Below are 22,324 nucleotides of genomic sequence, written 5' to 3'. Positions count from 1 at the left end.
CCCTTAACTAGTCCATAAAATTTTGAATATTTGAGAGTAACTATTTCTTGTGTGAATGAGAATGGCACAATATGATAACTATGTAATATCCCTTACCAGGGGTATCCCTCAAACACAAGCAAACTCCAACCAAGTGGTATAGTAGCCGGGGAACTCAAAGAGATAAAAACAACAGTAGTGCAACATACAATAATGTATACATGGAATATAAGCAGACACTCGAGAAATGTAGAGAGAAATGTTAAGCCATTTTATTATACTGAGTAATGGAAAGAGTACAAGAGGTGATCAGAAAGATAGCACCTCGACTTGCACAAGGTAAGTGAAGAAATACACTCAAAATGGTAAGGTAATGGCCTCTCTTTGAACTGCGTCCAAGCTGCCGGAGAACTTCTGCGCTGTTGCTACTATTGGAATCAAGTGAGGATTTAGGGCTATTCTCCTCAGAAAATGCTGAAACTCTGGAATCAACCTCTGCTCAATAAACCCAGAAAAACCCAGAAATCTTTTCTAAAATAGCTGACCCCCGAAAATCACCCCCTTGAGGATCTACGCTATCCCTCAAGGTTTTGCGTTGCCCTTGAAAAGAATCCTCCAAAACTATACCCGAGACTCTGCCAAAATTCTCCAATATGCAAGGGCTGATCCCTTGCTCAATCTCCAAGCTCAAATCCTCCACATAACCTCAATCCGTAGCTCCTACCAAAAGAGAATGCATCCTCCCCTCTTAAGACTGCACAGTCATCAAAATGCCCAGTTCCGCCTCAACTCCAGAGATCGCTCCTCTTGCAAAATATTGATGAAACTACCTTGCCCGAGCAGGCACTCGAAGTCCCTCGGGGCTAAGGGCGAGATCTCCGAATGGATACACTCAATGCACTAAACAGTGCTGCAGACAGGCTAAACAACCAGCGTGCTCTAAGTCGAAGTGACTAGCTCAAATGCAACATAATCCAATGCCCAAATGAGGAGGCTCCTCTCTCCTTTATAGCGTTGGCCTCTCTCAAAACCCTAAGGCCCACCTCCTCCAACGTAGCCTCTCTCTTCCCACGTTCTCCTTCTCCATTTGTGCAGTCCCTCCAAGTGTCTACGTGGACCCCTTTCTCTACGTGGTCCTTTGGCCCCCTTGGCTCCCCTTTTAAGTTACAATGTTGTGCTACTAGGGAGTGACTTTATTCAAAAAGTGAGTTATGTCCCCCTTTCCTCACCTTTTTATTTATAAATAACTATAGAAGGCAAAATTGAGCAAAATCGAATATTCCTATTAGCCATGGCTAATTAGGAATATTACAGTCTCCCACGGCAAAATGTTGCTTGTCCTCAAGCAACTGAAGTGATGGATGCTGCAAAATTTCTCACTCTCCCAAGTGGCATCCTCATCCAGTAAATTCTTCCACCTCACCAAGAATTCCCAGACCGTCCTGCTCCACCGCTGCCTCTCCCTAGTATCAATAATAGCCTCTAGCTGCAACACCAAATGCCCCTCATCATCCATGGTGGTAGCTCATTGGTCACTGTCACCTGCTGCCCCAATGCCTTCTTCAGGCATGATACATGAAAAATGTTATGAATCTTGTTGCCTTGGGGCAGCTCCAATTCATACGCAACCTGTCCAATCCTGCGTATCACCCTGTATGGCCCATAAAAGTGGGGCTTGAGCTTCTCAGCTCCCTTCTGCTTCAATGATGATTGTCAGTATGGTTGTAATTGTAGGTAGACCAAGTCCCCAACCTCAAACTGTCTCTCCACCCGACCCCTGTCAGCATACAACTTCTGCTAGTTCTAAGGTGTAGCCATATTATCCTTGAGAGCTTGCAAAATATCCTGACTCTCTTGGACCCAAATCTTGGCTCTCAGAGCCTTGCTATCACCAAACATCACGTCAACAGAAGATAAAGGATGATATCCATACAAAGCATAGAATGGTTGCATACCAATGGACATGTAATGTGTAGTGTTGTAGCAGTACTCCCCCAGATGCAGCCACTTCAGCCATGCTTGTTGCTGCCCACTCACATAGTTACGCAAGTAGCCCTCCAGCCACTTGTTAACTATCTCTGTCTGCCTGTCTATCTGTGGGTGATAACTGGTACCCGGTGTCAACTCCGTCCCCACCAACCGGAAAGGCTCTTGCCAAAACCCGCTCATGAAACGGCTGTCCCTATCACTGATGATGGTCTTAGGAAGACCATGTAGCCTGAAGACCTCTCTGAAGAACAACTCGACCACTTGCGCTACTGTGTAGTGTGCGGATATGGCAAAAAAATGTGCGTACTTTGTCAGTCGATCAACGACGACAAAGATACAATCCTTGCCCTGCACCATGGGCAACCCTGTGATGAAGTCCATCGAAATACACTCCCATTTCCCCTCCAGAATGGGAAGAGGCTGCAATAATCTTGCGGGATGGCTCATCTCCCCCTTGTTTCTCTCGCAAATATCGTGCTCCCGGATATGCTGGAGTACGTCCTCCTTGAGGCCCTTCCATGAGAACCTCTCTCTAATGGCCCTATAGGTTTTGGTAAACCCCTGATGGCCGACCAATGGTGAATCATGTGATGCCTGAAGTCTCTTCTTCTTGAGCTGAGATCCCTCAGTCAAGAAGATCTGGTCCCTATAGTAGATGATCTCATTGATTACCCTGTACCTGTCATCCGCCACCTGCCCATCCAGAACCTCACATGCAAATCTATCCTTGGAGTACTCTATTAAGAGTCAAGCCCTCCAGTCTGTGTCCAAGCTCATAAGAGACAACGTGGTTGGTCTATGTGAAAGGGCATCTGCTACCACGTTCTTCTTACCCTTGACATACTCAATGTCAAAGTCATACGCTTGGATCTTACTTATCCACTTCTGCTGCCTCTCCTGTAGCTGTTTCTGCTCCAAAAAGAACCTGAGGTTGTTGTGATCAGTCCTCACCCTGAACCTGTTACCCACTAAATACTGCCGGAATTTGGCTAATGCATGCATAATGGCCAGCATCTCCTTGTCGTATATACAATACAACCTCTCATGTGAAAGGAGCTTCCGGCTCTCAAAGGCTATAGGGTGACCTCCCTGCATCAACATTGTGTCGATCCCCTCTCCCGACGCATCACACTCCAAAACAAATGGCTGCAAAAAATCCGGCAATGCAATCACTAGGCAGCTGCTCATAACCTCCTTGAGCCTGTCAAAGGCTCGCTGCGCTGTATCCGACCAACTGAATGCACCCTTTCTCATCAGATCTGTCAAGGGTGTAGCAAGCTGTGAGAAACTCTTGACGAACTTCCGGTAGTAAGTACAAATCCTCGAAGTTCTGTCACGTTCCTCGGCTCCGGCCAATCTCTGATGGCCCTGATCTTCTCCTCGTGGACTCTCACTCCATCCACCCCTATGATGTGTCCCAAGTACAACATCTTCGTCAACCCAAACTCACACTTGGAGAGCTTGGCATAGAATTGCTTCTCCTCCAAGATGCGCAACACTGTCTCAATGTGCTGGAGATGCTCCTCCCAAGTCCTGCTGTAAATGAGAATATCATCAAAGAACACCAACACAAACTTCCTTAAGTGACTGCGGAAGATGTGATTCATGCAGGACTGGAATGTAGCTAGGGCGTTGGTTAGCCCGAAGGGCATCACCAAAAACTCAAAGTGCCCATAGTGACACCTGAAGGTGATCTTGGGAATATCCTGCTCCCTCACGCGAATTTGATGGTACCCAGATCTCAAATCAATCTTCAAGAAGAACCGTGCTCCTCTCAACTCATCGATCCTGGGTATGGGGTACCTGTTCTTCAGGGTCTTCTTGTTCAGGGCCCTGTAGTCAATGCACATCCTCAATGTGTCGTCCTTCTTCTTCACCAACACCATGGAAGAAGCAAAAGGACTCATGCTCAGCCGAATGTGCCCAAGAGCCAGCAACTCCTGAATGGCTCGCTCAATCTCATCCCGAAAGGCCTTGGGATGCCTATAGGGGGTAGTAATGACTACCTGTATGCCCTGCTCAAGCTCAATGGTGTGCTCAAACCCCCGGTTTGGTGGCTGCCCCGGTGGAATCTCCCTAAACATTGTGGCATACTGGTCAAGGATGGACTGTATCTCTGGGTGCACCGTCTGCCCTATAGCCCCTGCCTCTGATGCACACAACTCCACTGCCCACTCTACGTCTCCCTTCTGGAAGACTGCCTCCATCCGATGAGCCGAAACAGTCTGAGGCAGATATGTGTGCTGTCCTCGTATCTTCTCATGCCTCCCTGTCTTCTCATCATCCCACTCCATCTCTAGGGTCTTCCAATCTGTCGTGACCTTCCCTAGAGTAATAAGCCACTGAACACCCAGTATCATGTTGGTGTTGGGAGTATTGACCACGAAAAAGTGGTCAGTCGGTGTATAGGTGCCCATTGTCACTGATAACTCTGGGACATAACGAACACACACCATGGTCTAATCTCCTGGGACCAAAACTGAAAAGCCATCGAAGCTTTCTGTCTGTATACCTCTCCGCTCAACCATCTCTGCATCGATGAAATTGTGGGTTTCCCCACTGTCAACCAAAACTGATACTGCCACATACTGTCCCTTGTACGCGCAGCGTCAAATACTTGGGAACTCCTCGCAATGCTGCAAGGGCCCCTCCGGTAGGTGCCAAAGCTGCACCATCTGCTGGTGGTGGTGGAGGTGGCAAAGGATCCTGTGCGGCATGACTATCTCCTGCCCCCACGTCATCCTCCTCATCCTCTTCTCCGCTACTCTCAGAGAAGACCTCAATAAAATGTGCTTTGCCAGTAGCACATCTATGTCCCGGTGCCCACGACTCCTGACAAGTAAAGCACAACCGCTTCTTCTTCAGCTCCCTCCTGGCATCATCATCAATCTGTGCTCGTCCTGGATTCCCCTTTGGAGGTGGAATCCTCACATCCTTCCCCTTAGGCTGGAAAGCCTGTCTCTAGGGGTAAGATGTCTGGGTCCTGGGTAAGGCATCCTGTAAGTCCCAGGTCCTGCTAATAGCATCCTGGAGTGTGGCTGGTCTAGTGGATCTGACTAGAGCCCGAAGTGGCTCTGCTAACCCCTCAACAAACATGTAGATCCTTCGTGCCGCGGATAGATCTGGAACCATCACTGAAACCCTCAAGAAGTCTGCAATGTAGGTCTCTAGGTTCTCGGTCTGTTTGAGCCTTGTTAGCTCAACAAATTGCTATTCCAGATCCCCCTGGTCAAACCTTTCTATCAATCTCCTAGTGAACTCGGCATATATCATCACTGTGGAGTGTCCGAGTGTAACCATCCCATGGAACCACTAGTCCTGGGCCTCACCATCCAAATGTAATGTCACCACCTTGATGGCCTCTGTCTTTGACATCTGGTTAAGCTGGAAATAGATGTCCAGCTTCTCCACCCAAGACTTTGTCGAACTGTTTGATGAGCCATCAAACATAGGCAAGTGGAATCTACTAGCTGCGCGGTGGATGTCTCCATCCTGATAATCCCAGTATCCTCTGTGATGGTCGCGGGGTCTACTATCCCACTAGAGCTGAACAAAGTCTCTGAATGAGAGAGAATCCCTGAACTCCTGCCCATAGGCTTGGTACTCTGCAAAATAATTTGCCCATATGACCGGGCTTTGCCTCCTGCTGGGCTCCGGCCGCCGTGTCTGCTCCTAGGATAGTGGGCATGGTAGAGCGTGTAGGGGCATGTGAGGCCATCTGCTGAGTAGTATCACGCTGAGAGGCACCCTGCTCTGGCAAATGGTGGGTGTACCTGAGCCCTCACCAACTTGGAAAACCCGTGGGTTCTCACGCTGTCTAGCCTCCATCGCTGTGAATCTCTGCCCCATCACCTCAATCGGCCTTGACAAATCCTGCACTGATTTGAGGAGCATGTCCGCAAATCTCTTCCCATCCTCATCTACCATCGGATCCTCCTGCTCTGCGTCCACCACAGGCTCCTCCTGTTCTGTGTTCACTACAGGCTCCTCCTGTTCTATGTCCACCACCCGAACACAATCTCCCTCTCCGTAGGTGTTCTCCAACCTACGCTCAATATCTCTGTATTTCCTACCTCTGTAACAGATGTAGGGCTTCTCCCTCGGTGTCATAGACTGCTAGCTCCACAGGCTGAGCTAGATCTATGCTCTGATACCACTGTAATATCCCTTACCAAGGGTATCCCTCAAACACAAGCAAACTCCAACCAAGTGGTATAGTAGCCAAGGAACTCAAAGAGATAAAAATAACAGTAGTGCAACATACAATAATGTATACATGGAATATAAGCAGACGCTCGAGAAATGCAGAGAGAAATGTTAAGCCATTTTATTATATTGAGTAATGGAAAGAGTACAAGAGGTGATCAGAAAGGTAGCACCTCGACTTGCACAAGGCAAGTGGAGAAATACACTCAGAATGGTAAGGTAATGGCCTCTCTCTGAACTGCGTCCAAGCTACCGGAGAACTGTTGTGCTGCTACTACTACTGGAATCAAGTGAGAATTTGGGGCTGTTCCCCTCCTCAGAAAATGCTGAAACTCTGGAATCAGCCTCTGCTCAATAAACCCAGAAAAGCCCAGAAAGCTTTTCTAAAATAGCTGACCCCCGAAAATCACCCCCTTGAGGATCTATGCTATCCCTCAAGGCTCTGCGATGCCCCTAAAGAGAATTCTCCAAAACTCTACCCGAGACTCTGCCAAAATCCTCCAATATGCAAGGGCTGATCCCTTGCTCAATCTCCAAGCTCAAATCCTCCACATAACCTCAATCCGGAGCTCCTACCAAAAGAGACTACGCCCTCCCCTCTCAAGATTGTGCAGTCATCAAAATGCCCAATTCGTCCTCAACTCCAGAGATTACTCCTCCTGCAAAATACTGATGAAACTACCTTGCCCGAGCAGGCACTCGAAGTCCCCCAGGGCGAAGGGCGAGATCTCCGAACGGAGACAATCAATGCACTAAACAGTGCTGCAGACAGGCTAAACAGCCAACGTACTCTAAGTCGAAGTGACTAGCTCAAATGCAACATAATCCAATGCCCAAATGATGAGGCTCCTCTCTCCTTTATAGCGTTGGCCTCTCTCAAAACCCTAAGGCCCACCTCCTCCAATGTAGCCTCTCTCTTGCCACGTGGTCCTTCTCCATCTGCGCAGTCCCTCCAAGTGTCTACGTGGGCCCCATTCTCTACGTGGTCCTTTGGCCCCCTTGGCTCCCCTTTTAAGTTACAACGTTGTGCTACTAGGGAGTGACTTTATTCAAAAAGTGAGTTATGTCCCCCATTCCTCACCCTTTTATTTATAAATAACTATAGAAGGCAAAATTGAGCAAAATCGAATATTCCAACTAGCCATGGCTAATTAGGAATATTAAAAACTAGTTGAACATAAATGCTTGATAAAGAAACATGAAGTGTAGTGGAGTGTGGTTTGGTAAAAGAACAATCCATGGGTCGTTCATGACAATTATTTGCCATCAATTCATTGGATTCCTCTTCAACATGCCTAGTAATAATTGGGGAAGCCTTATTACCTATTGTTTTCCCCAATCGTAATTGAATGTATTGACATTCCATAGGGGAGATAGAGTATGTGGGATATTTAGGCCACTCAGTACTGTAAGCGGGTTGGGTGGCTTTATTGTTGGGGTTAGCAAGGGTTGTGCTGGAAATTGAAGTCTTGGAGGGGGATTATTTGTAGGAGATTCTAAATGTTTTTGTTGGGGCAATTGTAATTGTTGGGGAAATTGTTGGCCTCCTTGAAGGACTTATTGGTGGTGAGGAAGTTGTTGTCCTCCTTGAATAAATCCCTTCCATCCTTACGATCATTGAGATCCTGGGTTGAATGTCGTGGTCATTGTTGCCAAGGTATATAAGGATATCATGGTTGGGATTGGGAAGGATACTGCAATTGCTGATTAAGCCATTAAGCAATAAAAATTGGAGAAGAGTCCTGATCCATATTAGGTGGTTGACACTGCCAAGGTTCATTTTTGAGAGGTGAAGAAAAATTGTTTCGCCCCTTCATTAGTACCTTGGTAGGATTCTTTTAATCCTAGCAGGGAAGGGAAGTTGTTGGTCAAGTGATCTTGTTTACAAATGCCACGAATTTCAATTGTAATAAGTGGGCATTTCCTTAAGGGGTGCTTTTGTATACATTTCAGAGAAAATATAGATAATATTTGCTTAGACTCAACCTGCCTTTGTTGAACCTACAAGGTGTCAATTTGTGAATCCAATGAACTTAGAAAGTCAGTTTTAAAATTGTCCAACATATTACCTATCCATATACTGTGAAAATTTCACTACTGAAATTCTACTGTAGCATCTGAAATTAATTCTTCTAACTGATAAATTAATTATGCAGTTTATTTCTACGGAAACAACGAATTAATCATACTGCAATCTTCACAAATAAATATATTGCAGAAGATAAATTGGAAATTGAGAAAAAACACTAACACACAGAAATTTAACATAGTTATTTTGTGACAAAAGTCGTTGAAAAACCCAACTTGGGAAACCAGTTGCAACAGCGTAGGTTTTTTATTATTAAGCAGCAATGAGAAAATTCTGAGTACAACTAGATGCCCAAACTGGCAACCCATTATAGGAACACTAGCCACAAAAATTAGTGAGACAATTTTTGTCTCACCCGACATTGGCCCAGCTTCGAAACTAGCTCCAAATGGGCTCCACGAAACCCCAATGTCATCCTCTGCATCAAATCTACACAGGCACTTGTACGCTCTACTTGGAACTGCAACTGGTCAAGTCGTTTGCCCAATCCAACCTCTGAGAATGACTCGTTGGCCTCTTCCGAAAATTATCCCGGCCTCCAACCACTGAATCGACCCTTTGTCTAGCCAAATCAAACTCTGCCTCTGAAGCTTCTATGTCAGCACTGCGCAGTCTCACTGAGGAAACTTGACCTTCCTGTAGCTGACTCTCTGGAACTGGAAGACTTCCTCCGGACTCACTGTCTCTGCCCCTCTCTGTCTCTGCTTCCCTACTCTGGCTCAAAATCTTTCGGCAACTATTGCTGCTCTCTTGAAAAATCGAACTGCCCAAGGAAATTGATCTCAAGTGTGTTCTTATAATTTCGTTGTGGGATTCCAACGACCATGGTTAAATCCTAATCAATGGCTAAGATTATTTCCTAGTCGATCTGTGTGAGTTTCTAGAGAATTCTCGCCTTTCTCAATTAATATTGATTAATTAACCAATTTTCTTAAGTTTAGACTTAGGAAATATTTAAAAATTGGTTAATAATCTAGTTGAGACATTTCTAGGTGGAATTTCTAGAAAGGATTTATGGGTTTTGGAGAATTCCTGTGTTTTAGCCTCTCCACAAAGTTTCAAGACTAAAACACCTCAAATGCTACAAAAACTAACATATACAAGTAACTCTTCCCATGGTTGACCTTGTGATTCTTGCAGAAACATGTCTTGATCCTTTCCCATGTTTGGAGATTCTTTTTTAATATATTTTGCAAAGCCCACAAATATTATCATATTATTCTTGGGAAATGACTTCCCCCACTCATTATGTTCAAGAGATTCATACGTTCATCCTTTATACCCTTATGTGGGACAGTTCCCAATGTATTTTTTTTCCAATCTGATCTTTGGACCTTTGTAGGCTATACTAAAATCATTCTACATAGTCTTCTAACCTTTCACCTTCCCTCTGAATCATTTTAAATATATCCCTTCAAAGATCTCTTGCCTTCCAATAATCTTGGTCTTTTTAAAGGCATTTTTGTTTCACGTCGTTTCATGTGTTGATAGGTTCTCCACCAGGTCCCATAAACGAGCATAATGTGGCATTCTTAAGGGTGGTAGGAATTAGTGTCAACTTCTCAACATTTGAAACGTAGTCATCGCTTCGACACAAAACATCAAACTCAAACAGAAAGATGTCAAGATCTTCATTTGATAACCCATTAAAGTTGGGGAGAGTTGAAAGAAGACTATTTTTCATTGGTCGATTCGTGTGAGTTTCTAGGGAATTCTCACCTTTCTCAATTCATATTGATTAATTAACAAATATTTAAAAATTGGTTAATACCTAGTCTTTGGGATTAGGAAATTTATGTAGATGATGTAAATAGAAAATAAGGAGATTAGGAATATGAAAAGACACTGGGAGGTGAAGTCCAAGAGTCTCTCCCTCCATGTATATATCCATGAGCAATCTTAATGCAAAAACACAATTCGCATTGGGGAGTTTACCTCCTGGCCTGACATGGTATCAGAGCCAACTCCATTTTGGCTTTTCTGCCTTTGTAACTCCCTTCTGCCATTTCTGCAGTCTACCATATTCTATGTCCTTTTGTATTTGCGTTAGTTTTGTTTAATGCAATACACACACGACATTTACGGTTCTCCTCCTCGCATATCTTCATCGACCCCTCAGTATACCACTCCCTCGGCCCTCGCAATCCACTGTCACACTCCAGTTGCACACCCAGGTCCGACTCCATAGAGTGAAAAGGAAGTGGGAGGTCGGTGAACATACCTAAAACAAGAAAGAGGGGAGCAATGAGATGACTATTCACGTGGCTCTGTGATAAGGAAGATCACTGGAACGAGTTGAGGAAGTCTAATTGGTGGTTAATCGAGGTGGAAATCTGAGTAGGGAAGACGGATCGATGGATTATGCTCCGGTCCCTCGGCATACCACACTCGGCTTCAATATCTCCCTGCACAGGTGACTCCTCACCTCACTCCCACACCTCCCTTGACACCCTCCCTCTCACTGCACAACATTATGCTCCTCACTGTTCCGACAATCCCCTCACTATTAATACACATCGACCCCTCACTATCAAGCTCTGTTCAAGTCATTGCAGCTAGCCATACCACATTCGGTTGGCCTCCCACAACGCTACCTCCCTTCAGTTGGCACAAGTGACTCCCCTCCAAAATTGCTCAGGGCCTCATCCTCTTGGCCTGTTGAAGACTCTAGGGCAAAGTAGTGTAGTGTGATTCTTCGTTACTTGATAACAATTTGTGGAGTCTTTTTACTTTTCTTCTTAGGTTATGCTTTTTCTTCTTCTTATTAGTGCATGTGTACTTTATCAAACTACTACCAAAACAAAATAACAAGAACACAAAGTTTGGCTCTCTACCAGGGACAAAACCTCTCCACTCTTGAGAGGAAAACCCTTGGTAAGTTTTCTATTATTAATCTTCTTATTTGAACAACTGCCAAACCCTAGACCCTTGACTAGGGTATCTTTTAAGCATAAGTCAAATCGTTCCTCTTTCTGCACTATATCTTTCGGCACATGGACCTCTGTTTTTTGGCACTTTGCTCCTCAACACTTGGTCCTTCTTCTACTACTTACTTCTTTTCTTCTTAGGATAAACCCTTGAAAATTAGGGCCTCTTTACTTCGTTATAGGCAGAACCTTCTTCGCTTTCCTTTGGATACCTTTTAGGCCTAGATACATATCCGAATGAGGCCTCTAAGTGTACTTCCTTCAACTGTTGTCAAATCCGCAAAAGTTGACTTCTGAAATCTTCGCACGTGTGGACAGAAACCCTAAAAACAGTGTCCTTGCTATCTTTTACTTCTTCTTCGCTGGTTGAGGAGGACTTATAGTCCTTGTCTCGTAGCCCAAAACCAAGATACTTGTCATTGTAATTTCCTGCTATAGGAAGCCTCCTTTATCTTCACATGTGTGGTTGTCGATGCCCTAGAAAACGTCTCCTTGCCTTCGCTGTTATGCCTCCTTATCTTGCTGTCCTTGTAACCCTTTTCTTTGGCTTTTCTTCGTCCTTCTTATTCCTCTTTTTTCTTGCGGATTTTAGAGTGAATTTGTTATACTTTTGAGGAGTGGACAACCTCTATAAATAGAGGTTTGTCCCTCCTCTTCAAGCCGAATCGACTGTCCATTAGGCTGACTTCACAATTTTGTTGCAATTCATCTTTTATTCATTATTTTGCTACTTGGAGGCTTCGTTGATGCTAGGAGAGGATTTGACTATGCTTGGAGGTGTTCCCATGACCTTGTATGTTGACATATATGATGTAACATGCCCTCGAAGGGTCTCGTCATAATTACATTTTGACTTTGACTTTCTAGAAGCACTTTAAAATGTGCTTGACCTATTTTCAATGAGCAAGAAACTCATTGACAAATCATATAAAATAATCTCTTTTCTTGAAGAAATACAAATATCAAAATTACATTTATGAAGACCTAGCCTAGTTACATTTCCTTCAACACTCCCTCTTAACTAGGGAGGTATTCATACAACATTACAAGGTGTTTGGCAATTTTCAATCTTGAAGAATTCACATAAGAGAAACCGAATTTGCAATCCATTGGTTATAGCATCATATCGATCATTATTGTCATAGTGCAAGGCCTTGATTAACAACTCCATCTCTTTACGAGACCATGAGCTGCACTGTTGGCAAGACCAATGATTTATAGACACCTTCGTCATTGTCTCTCATGGTACCTGTCATGTCCCTTCTCAAATGAATTATTCACGGGATGCAACAACACAATTTTGACAGTGATTTGGGTTTAGGAGGACCCCACCCGCAGAAACTTAGGAACTATAGGCAGTTTGAATTATTTTTGGTAGTTAGTGGAATGTGGGGGCCACCACATGCATAATTCGAATTTGGCCAAGGAGGACATTGGAGGGAGTTCAAGCTAGTGGAGGGTCCCATAAGAGGCTAAGGGGGCCGAAGGTGATAAAAGAGGATGGAGCTCTCATTTTCCAGCATTCTGAATATTTGACAAACAAACTCACTCCTGTACGCTCTGCTGCTTAGTGAGTCTATCAGTTGTTTAGCCCCAAGCCTTTCACAGGGAAGATTCAACCTCTACTTCGGGGGACTATCCGTGCCCACACTAGGAAGGATGTTCCACAGAGATTGCAGGAGTTTCCAACAGTGATTCATAGCTCAGCCAGCCATGCAGAGGAAGGGACTGCGTGTTTTCTGGGTAGCCAGAAATACACAGAGGTTGGTTTAGCCAGCCAAGGCGCCACTAACTTGCTGGGAGCTTTTGGGAGCAAAGAAGATGGAGGATTGAGGGTATTTTATCAGTGTTTTGCAGCCAACCAGCCAGTGCACGCAACAATACACATTTCTGGGTAGAGAGACTGTGGAGTGGCCTTTAAAAGCAAATTCATGGGGCTTGATTGTGCAACCATCAGGGCCAAGGACCATCCGAGAAGCAAGGGATCAAATAGTACAGGGGAAAGAAGCATTTGAGGGGTGTTTGCAGGTGGATTTGTAGGTTGTTTCCTGCCAAATCGAATTTGGCAGAAGTAACCGGAGAGCAACCCCAAGAGGCCGAAAATCCAAAGTCAAAATATGAGAAATTCCTTTCCGGGTTTTTCTAGGTTTTGTCCAAGGAGTCTAAGGTTGAAAGTGCAGAATTTTCTGGGCGGTTTTTGGGCACTTTCCAACATGCCGAAGTCAGCAGATCAACCGTTTACTAGGACAACGCAGAGCATGGTAGAGCAATAGCTGAGCAGCCATCTTTCCAGCTATTATACCACCTGGGTTTGGTCTAGCTTGTCCTTGAGACAAGCCCAGGTGCACTACTCCATTTATATATTGTACTCATGCTCTCATATTTCATAATATATGTCTCAACAGTTCAAGTATTACAGTATCTCATGGGTGTTTGCTAAATGTATTTAATTGTCCACTGTCGCACTATTTTTTTAATTGGATTATCACTTAATTTCCTGTTTAGGAACATTACAGTGGTATCATAGCCTAATTCTTGGCTCAATTGTGGGGTTGGGTTCCTATGAGAGGAGAAGACTGGGAGAACATCACTTACCAGAGGCAGAGGTAGAGGTACAGAGAAAGGGAGCTGGAAATTACTCCAGACACAGAGGAAAGAGGGAAAACAGTGGCCGGAGAGGAGGAAACGATAGAGCCCAAGAGTAGGGAGGAGATGGCTTTCGATAGCCGCTTGAGGGATCTGAGTGACTTGGCCAAGGGGCAGAAAAACATGCTAGAGGAGATCAAATCACAGAGCTGAGACACAACCACACCTAGAGGATTTTTGTGTGGAGAGACTTCCGGGGCTTCTCAGCCCTTCAATCATCCCTCACCAACGGCACAACGCCCTTTAGTGAGTGTCGCCACTAGGGCCACACTACCCTACTTCATGGCAATAGCACAGATCGAACCAGCAAGGGAGGAAGACACTCCCTATATAGGGGATCATTTCAGAGAGTGGCAGGCAATGGACAAAGATTTCAAAGAAGCCCTCTCCTTCAGAGATTACTGCAAGCTCAAGCAGAGTGAGAGGAACAAGGGGTACGGAGGATAGGGGACCAAAAACTATGAGTTGCAGAGAACCACAGGGAGGAAGTACTTCCCTACATTTGATGGCACTGCCAAGTGCACAGCCAGGGCTTGGGTTGAAAAGATGGACACATACTTTTAGCTCAACCAGATGACAGAACAAGAGGCCATTAAGATGGCAACACTGCACTTGGAGGGGGAAGCCCATGACTGGTGGTTTCATGACCTAACCACTTTGGGGCATGCCCAGATAGTTTCATATGAGGACTTCACAAGAGGGTGGTGGAGCGGTTTGATTAGAGGTATCCTTCAGGGAGCTAGCACAACTGCGCCAGACAGGCAACCTAGAGCAGTATTTTTCTGATTTTTTGTGTGTGAGTGATGGTCCCAAATCTGTCCGAGGCCAAGAGGGTATACACCTTCATTGAGGGTTTGCTTGAGCCTTTGCATGGACTGGTGAATTCACGCAAACCCTCTATGCTGCAGGAGGTGGTGGTGTGCGCCAGAGATTTGCAGGGGGGCATCCCCAAGACCAGAGCGCCATTCCCTGCACGGACCCCTTTCCCACAGAAAGGGCATGAGTCTAGACCCCCGCCACTGAGGGCCACACAGGGGAGGGGGCAGCTAGATGAGGAGACAAAGAAGGACCTCTGGAGGACGAAGCTGTGCTTCACATGCAGAAAGCCTTGGGCACCATGTCATAGGTGCACAACAAGTAGAGAACATTATATTGAGGTCTTTTCTGACAGTGACCAGGAGGACGAGATGGAGCAAGATTTTGGTGGGACAGATGGAGAGAGTTCCGGGGATAGAGTGCCACCACCACCACCACCTCCACAGGGAGGGGCATCTCTTGCCTCATCAGGGGGATCCTTGCTTTTCTATGCAAGATTCCTAAGTTTTTGACACTACGGATCAAAGGTACGGTGCAGGGATGGAGAGTGTCGGTACTAGTGGATAGTGGGGCTACCCACAACTTCATAGATGCACAACTGGTCCAAAGGAGGGACCTCACCATGGCAGAGTTTGAGGGATTCTCCATCCTAGTGCCAAGTGACCGTACCATCTAGTGTACCAGATACGTGCCCTCCTTGACAGTAGTTATGGGAAACTACTTGATGGCGGACCATTTCTTTGTGGTCAATGTGCCAGACACCAATGTGGTGATGGGTGTCCAGTGGCTGTATTTCCTTGGGAGAGTTACAACTGATTAGTGGAACCCTGAGATGGAGTTCATGTGGCTAGACGACAAATTGGTGGTTTTGAGAGGCATGTAGTCTTATCTGCCTTAGATAGTTTCGGCCCACAGGATGGAGGCATATCTTCGACATGGCGACATCACATGGGCAATCGAGTTGAGGATCTCAGAGGCTGGGGGTCAGGCATAGTGACCACCAACAGAAATACAAGCTCTTTTGGACAAGTACGAAAGGGTGTTCGAGGACATTCCACCAGGGCAGCCAATGGATAGAGGGTTTGAGCACACCATTGAGCTAGAGCCGGGTATACAGACAATCATCACTACTCCTTACAGGCACCCCAAAGCCTATAAGGACGAGATAGAGAAAGCTATTTAGGAGTTGCTTGCTTTGGGTCACATCAGGCCTAGTTCCAGTCCTTTTGCTTCTTCCGTAGTGCTGGTGAAGAAGAAGGATGGGATGCTCAGGATGTGCATAGACTACAGAGCCCTTAACATTTAGACCCTCAAGAGCCGGTACCCCATTCCCTGCATTGATGAGCTGATGGATGAGCTTAGAGGAGCCAAGTACTTCTCTAAGATCGATCTGCGTTTGGGGTACCACCAGATCAGAGTTCAGGATCAGGACATCCCGAAGACAACATTCTGGTGCCACTATGGGCACTTTGAGTTTCTGGTCATGCCATTTGGGCTGACCAACGCTCTCGCCACATTTCAGTCTTGCATGAACCGCATCTTTAGGGGGCAACTGAGGAGGTTCGTGCTAGTGTTTTTTGATGACATTTTGATCTATAGTCGGACATGGGAGGAATGCCTCTAGCACTTAGAGGAGGTACTGCGCATTCTGGAGGAGCAGCAGCTCTATGCCAGGCTCTCCAAATGCGAGTTTGGGTTGATAGAGATGCTTTATCTCAGACATATCATTAGAGCAAATGGGGTGAAGGTTCATGAGGAGAAGATTAGGGCCATCCAGGATTGGCCAGTTCCCCGAGACGTGACTATGCTGAGAGGCTTCTTGGGCATTTGCACTTACTATAGGAAGTTTGTCGAAGGGTTCTCAACTTCTCGCCGCTGGCAGCACCCTTGACCGACTTGACCAAGAAAGGGTCTTTTGAATGGACTGAGGGAGCACAGGCTGCTTTCGATCGCCTCAAGGAGGTGATGAGCAGTTGCCCTGTTTCTGCACTCCCAGATTTTTCCCAGCTATTCACAGTGGAGGGTGATGCATCAGGGGTGGGAGTTGGGGCCCTTTTGTCATTGGAGGGGCACCCCATAGGTTTCGAGAGTCCAAAGCTCCTATTGCATGAACTATCATATTCTATATATGACAAGGAGATGCTGGCCATCATGCATGCATTGGCCAAGTTCCACCAGTACTTGGTGGGCAACCAATTCCGAGTGAAGACTGATCACAATAGTCTTCGACATTTCATGGCGTAGCAGGTCCTCAGTGACAGGCAACAGAGATGGGTCAGCAAGGCGCAGGCCTACGACTTTGATATTGAGTATGTGTGGGGCAAGCACAACGTGGTGGTCGATGCTCTATCCAGGAGACTAGTTGGGTTATCTCTTATGAGCATCTGCTAGGATCGGAAGGCTCAGTTGTTGGTTGAGTACTCTAAGGACAGGAAGGCATGCGAGGTGCTAGAGGGGACACATGCAGATGAGCGTTACCGTGTGATGGATGAGGTCATCTATTACAAGGGGCGCATTGACTTAGTACCCAACTCGCAGTTGAGGGAGAGAGTACTCCAGACAATTCACGATTCACCATTGTCCGAACACCAAGGGTTCCGGAAGACTTACATGGCTGTTCAGGAGAGGTTCACGTGGAAAGGCCTCAAGGAGGATGTGCTGCAGCACGTAAGGGAGTGTGAGGCCTGCCAGCGGAACAAGGGGGAGATGACTTCCCATTCCAGAGGGGAAATGGGAAAGTATCTCGATGGATTTCATCACAAGGCTCCCCACAGTACAGGGGAAAGATTGCATATATGTGGTGGTTGACAAACTGACCAAATTTTCCCATTTCTTTGCCATCCCCACTAGATTCATGGCTACCCAGGTTGTCAAGTTGTTCTTCCAGGAGGTTTTCCGACTACATGGACTCCCCAAGAACATTGTTAGCGACAGAGACAACAGATTTATGAGTGGTTTTTGGCAAGAGCTCTTCAAGTTGGTTGGGACAGAGCTTACTCCTAGCACCAATTACCACCCTTAGATGGACGACCAGACAGGGAGGGTCAACTAGTGGTTGGAGGGGTACCTGAGGAACTATGTGATGGGTCAGTAGAGGACGTGGATTCAGTGGTTGCACTTGGGCGAGTTCTGCTACAACACCATGCACCACATGTCTATTGGTATGGCTCCTTTCCGTGCCCTTTATGGTTATGATGCTCTAACTTTTGCTAATATTATTTTCGGAGACAGTCGGGCCCCAGAGGCCAAACATTGGGTCCAAGAGAGCCAAAATATCCTCAAAGCTCTCAAGGATAATCTAGCGACAACCCAGAATCAGCAAAAACTGAATGCAGATTGGCACAAGATAGAGAGGCACTTTGAGGAGGGGCACTTTGAGGAGGGGGACCTAGTGTACCTCCGGTTGTAGCCTTACAGATAGTCCACGCTGAAATAGAAGGGGGCCGAGAAGCTACAACCACGCTTCTATCGGCCCTACCAGATGACCAGGAAGGGTGGGGAGGTGGCCTATGAGCTAGCACTGCCTCCGGGGAGCAGGATCCACAACGTGTTTCATGTCTCACGCTTGAAGAAGGTGCTAGGACAGCAGGTGACTAAGCAACTGATCTACCCCCATTGGATGATGAGGGCCATTTGGTGCTGGACCCAGAGGCCATATTGGAGAGCAGGGAGAGGAAACTGAGCAGAACCATTAGGGAGTTCTTGGTACACTGGAAGAACTTATCGGATGAGGATGCCACCTGGGAGGGTGAGCACATACTAGTGGACCCAACTTTGAGGTTGCTTGAGGGCAAGCAACATTTGGGAGGGGAGGACTGTCTTGTGCCTTCTCAAAAGAATTAGTCACGGGATGCAGCAACACAATTTTGGTAGCAATTTTGGTTTAGGAGGACCCCACACGCAAAAACTTAAGAACTATAGGCAGTTCGAATTATTTTTGGCAATTAGTGGATGTGGGGGCCACCACATGCATAATTCGATTTTGGCCAAGGAGGACGTTGGAGGGAATTCGAGCTAGTGGAAGGAGGGGCCCACAAGAGGCTAAGAGGGGCCAAGGTGATAAAAGAGGATGGAGCTCTCATTTTCCAGCATTCTGAACATTTAACAAACAAACTCACTCTTGTACGCTCTACTGCTTAGCGAGTCTACGGACTGTTTAGCTGCGAGTCTTCTGCAAGGAAGATTCAACCTCTACTTCAAGGGACTATCTGTGCCCACCCTAGGGAGGTCGTTCCACAGAGATTGCAGGAGTTTCCAGCAATGATTCACATCTTAGCCATTCATGCAGAGGAAGGAACTGCGTGTTTTATGGGCAGCCAGAAATACGCAGAGGTTGATTCAGCTAGCCAAGGGGCCACTAACTTGCTTGAAGCTTTTGGGAGCAAAGAAGATGGAGGATTAAGCGTATTTTTTCAGTGTTTTGCAGCCAGTACATGCAACAGTACACATTTCTGGGCAGAGAGACTGTGCAGTGGCCTCCAGCAGCAAATTCGTGGGGCTTGATTGTGCAGCCACCAGGGCCAAGGACCATCCGGGAAGCAAGGGATCAGAGAGTACAGGGGTAAACAACATTTGAGGGGTGTTTCTAGGTGGATTTGCAGGGTGTTTCCTGCAAATTGAATTTGGTAGCAGTAGCCGAAGAGCAGCTCCCAAGAGGCCAAAAATCAAAAGCCAAAATCAAAGAAATTCTTTTCTGGGTTTTTTTGGTTTTTGTCCAAGGAGTCTAAGGCTGAAAAAGCATAATTTTCTGGGCGGTCTTTGGGCACTTCCCAGTAGGCCGAAGTTAGCATCTCAGTAGTTTACTAGGACAGCGCAGAGCATAGTAGAGCAACAATTGAGTAGCCATCTTTACAGCTATTCTACCACTTGGGTTTGGTCTAACGTGTCCTTGAGACAAGCCTAGGTGCACTACTCCATTTATATATTGTACTCATGCTCTCATATTTCATAATATATGGCTCAACAGTTCCAGTATTACTTGTGATGAACAGAGTCATGGCAGAGAGTGATATAGTTCGATCTTGGGATGACACATGGGGGTTCACAAAGGGTTTCATCATATGGGGAGGTAAACATTCTCTATTGCTGCAGAGGCTTGGAGTTAGATTTGGATGGGTAGGCCTTGATGCCGTGGAGATGCCCAGGCAGGATGTGTCTCGCTTCTTTCAGTATTCCACCATCGAGTTCCATGAGAGGATGATACTGACTACACATGATGGGGAGTATGATATAGTCAGAGTAGCGTAGCGTCAACATGGTGACACCACCCTGGGACTAGTAGGGCACTGGGGCATCACAACTCTTCACAGCTCAATAAACTTTAGGGATGTGCCGTCTACTACAGGGGGAGATGATAGAGATCTTCCACTTGGCTTTAGCGAGTCACCGGGCAGGATAGCGAGTGGAGCGAGGGGAGCTTCATGTTGGACAGGATTGCGTGGGATCCTGGTATTAAAGGATTCTTTCATATCAGGATAGTGCAGAAGTCAGGCACGATCCAGTGGCACATCTGGGACCTTTGTACATTTTGTAGTGACAGTAGGAAGCAACAATTAGAGAGGATACTTTCTCAGGCCTTGCTTGAGGACAAGTGATTTTTGGTGCATTGGAGGAGCTTGCCGAAAGAGGATGCTACTTGGGAGAGCGAGCGAATACCTGAGCATCCAACACTGATGTTGCTTGGGGACAAGCAACATTTGGGAGGGAAGGACTGTAATGTCCCTTCCTAAATTATCTTGGAACAAGATTAATTTCTACATTTTGGGGCTGATTTTGGAGGTCACGGGGCCCATTCAATTTTATTGGGAGGCTAGACTTAGTAGAAGTTATTTTGATCTGGTTAATTTGTACGTGGGGGCCCCCACACTAGGAGAACACGCATTCCCTAGTTCGATTTGCATGGAGGGGAAATCGATGGTTAAGTGAGGGAACCACGATGGAGGGAAAGGTGCTCCATGAATCCTATATTAAGAAGGCAACTCTCCTCATTTCAGCATCTTATCTTTTGACATATTGAACTCAACCTTAGTTGCTCGAGCTACTTAGTTGGGTTACTGTGCTATTTAGCACACGAGTGTCTCCGAGCAATGATCTCAACCTTTGCTTCGGTGGACTTCGAGTGCCACCCTATGAAGGCAATTTGTACTACCATGGAGGAGAGCCAGTGGAGTTTCATAGTCATATCATTCAGCATTTGTCTCAGCCAGTGCGTGTTTCTGGAGGACGTAGAAGGGGAACATGTAGGTGTTTTTTGTGGGTTCATTCAGTTAGCAACTGCCGAGGGAGTTTCGGCATTGAAGCTACAGTGGAGGATGAACCTTCCGGGAGAGTTTTGGAGTAGGAAGTTGTTGCATTGGAGCAGTTCAATTTACAGTAACTTGGGCTTGCACAAAGAGCCATCACTGGGCTCACGTGGGAGTTAGAGGAAGGAATTGTAGAGCTGGAGTTGGTTGGGAGTAGGAGATCACTTGGAGGGCCATTTGAGGAGGATTGTTGGAGCTAGAAGAGCAAAGATTGACAAGATCATTCACAACAACAGAATTCGAAATTGGAGGGCTAAGCTGTGAAGGGTCAATCTTTGAAGGTTGGAACCAAGGAAAACCCTTTCTGGGGTTTTCTGGGTTTTGGGCAAGGATCACACTCCTAATTTTATAGAATTTTCTGGACAAATCTAATTGGTCAAATAGGGGTCCCAACTCATCAAGCAGCTAGAGGAGCTAAGGGGAATTTGGGCCAAAATTTTGAAGTCAACGTTTGGCCAATTCCTTCATGGGTTATTCTGGGCATTTGTTGAAGAGGCTGGGGTTAACTTTCCGTAATTTTCTGAGCACGGGAAGTGGTGTTTCTAGCCATTCGAAGTCAGCAGAAAGGGCAGTTTTTTGGGCAGCGCAGTGCAGATTGGTGCAGCAGTTGAGGCAACCATCAATTCAGCCATTTCTCACCTAGGTTTGGTCATGCTTGTCCATTGAGACAAGCCCAGGTGCACCACTCTATTATCTATTGTATTTTTCCCTCAAAGAAGTAATAAAATGGCTCAATAGTTCATTATTTCTAGCATTTCCATGGGTGCTTAATATATATTTCGTTTTTATATTTGTTGAACAAATTGTATGTTTAATATCACTTGTATTCCTACTTAGGGTCACAGGATTCCCAATGAGACATCTGTTTTGGTCCATGAACCTTTTTTTCTAAGATTCCATCATAGGATCTTAAAGATCCTTGCCTTGCAAATGTTTCTTTTCTTTTGATGTTGTAGGTCTTCTAAGATTCTTATCATGATCAAATTTTCTTTCATCATGTATGAGGTCCTAATCTAGGAATGCTCCTTTTATATGAATATCTTGAACTATGTCTAACGTGCTCCTATATTCTAGAAGATATTTCTACCCATGCATTTTTATTCTCATTATTAAATCCTACATCTTCATGAGTATCTAGAACTCTATGTACATTATGTTGCTGGATTCTAGAGGATGTTTCTAGCCATGCAATTTTAATTTATTCTTACTTTCTCCTATCTACTCAAAACTTTGAAAGAAGTCTAGAAGTAAAGAGTTTGGCCTAGTCATAGTAGAGATTCAGAGGATCTTCCTTCTTTTGCTTCTTTCCTTCTTCTTTCATCTCTTGAGTTATGTGAGCTTCTTCCCTCTTCCTTTTGTTATTGTTGTCC

General features: G+C 45.8%; 1 protein-coding gene across 1 annotated transcript in view; it reads left to right on the top strand.

Annotated features, from left to right (window-relative positions):
* LOC149205346 (phosphoglucan phosphatase LSF1, chloroplastic) overlaps window positions 1-22,324 on the top strand; it is a 449,301-nt gene that overhangs the window by 377,702 nt on the left and 49,275 nt on the right. The window lies entirely within an intron of this gene.

The sequence above is a fragment of the Pinus tabuliformis genome, chromosome 1_2 (assembly GCF_031772625.1).
Source record: "Pinus tabuliformis cultivar Carrire ecotype Pingquan chromosome 1_2, CPIR1, whole genome shotgun sequence".
Taxonomy (NCBI): Eukaryota; Viridiplantae; Streptophyta; class Pinopsida; order Pinales; family Pinaceae; genus Pinus; species Pinus tabuliformis.
This window is presented reverse-complemented; position numbering and strand designations above follow the sequence as displayed.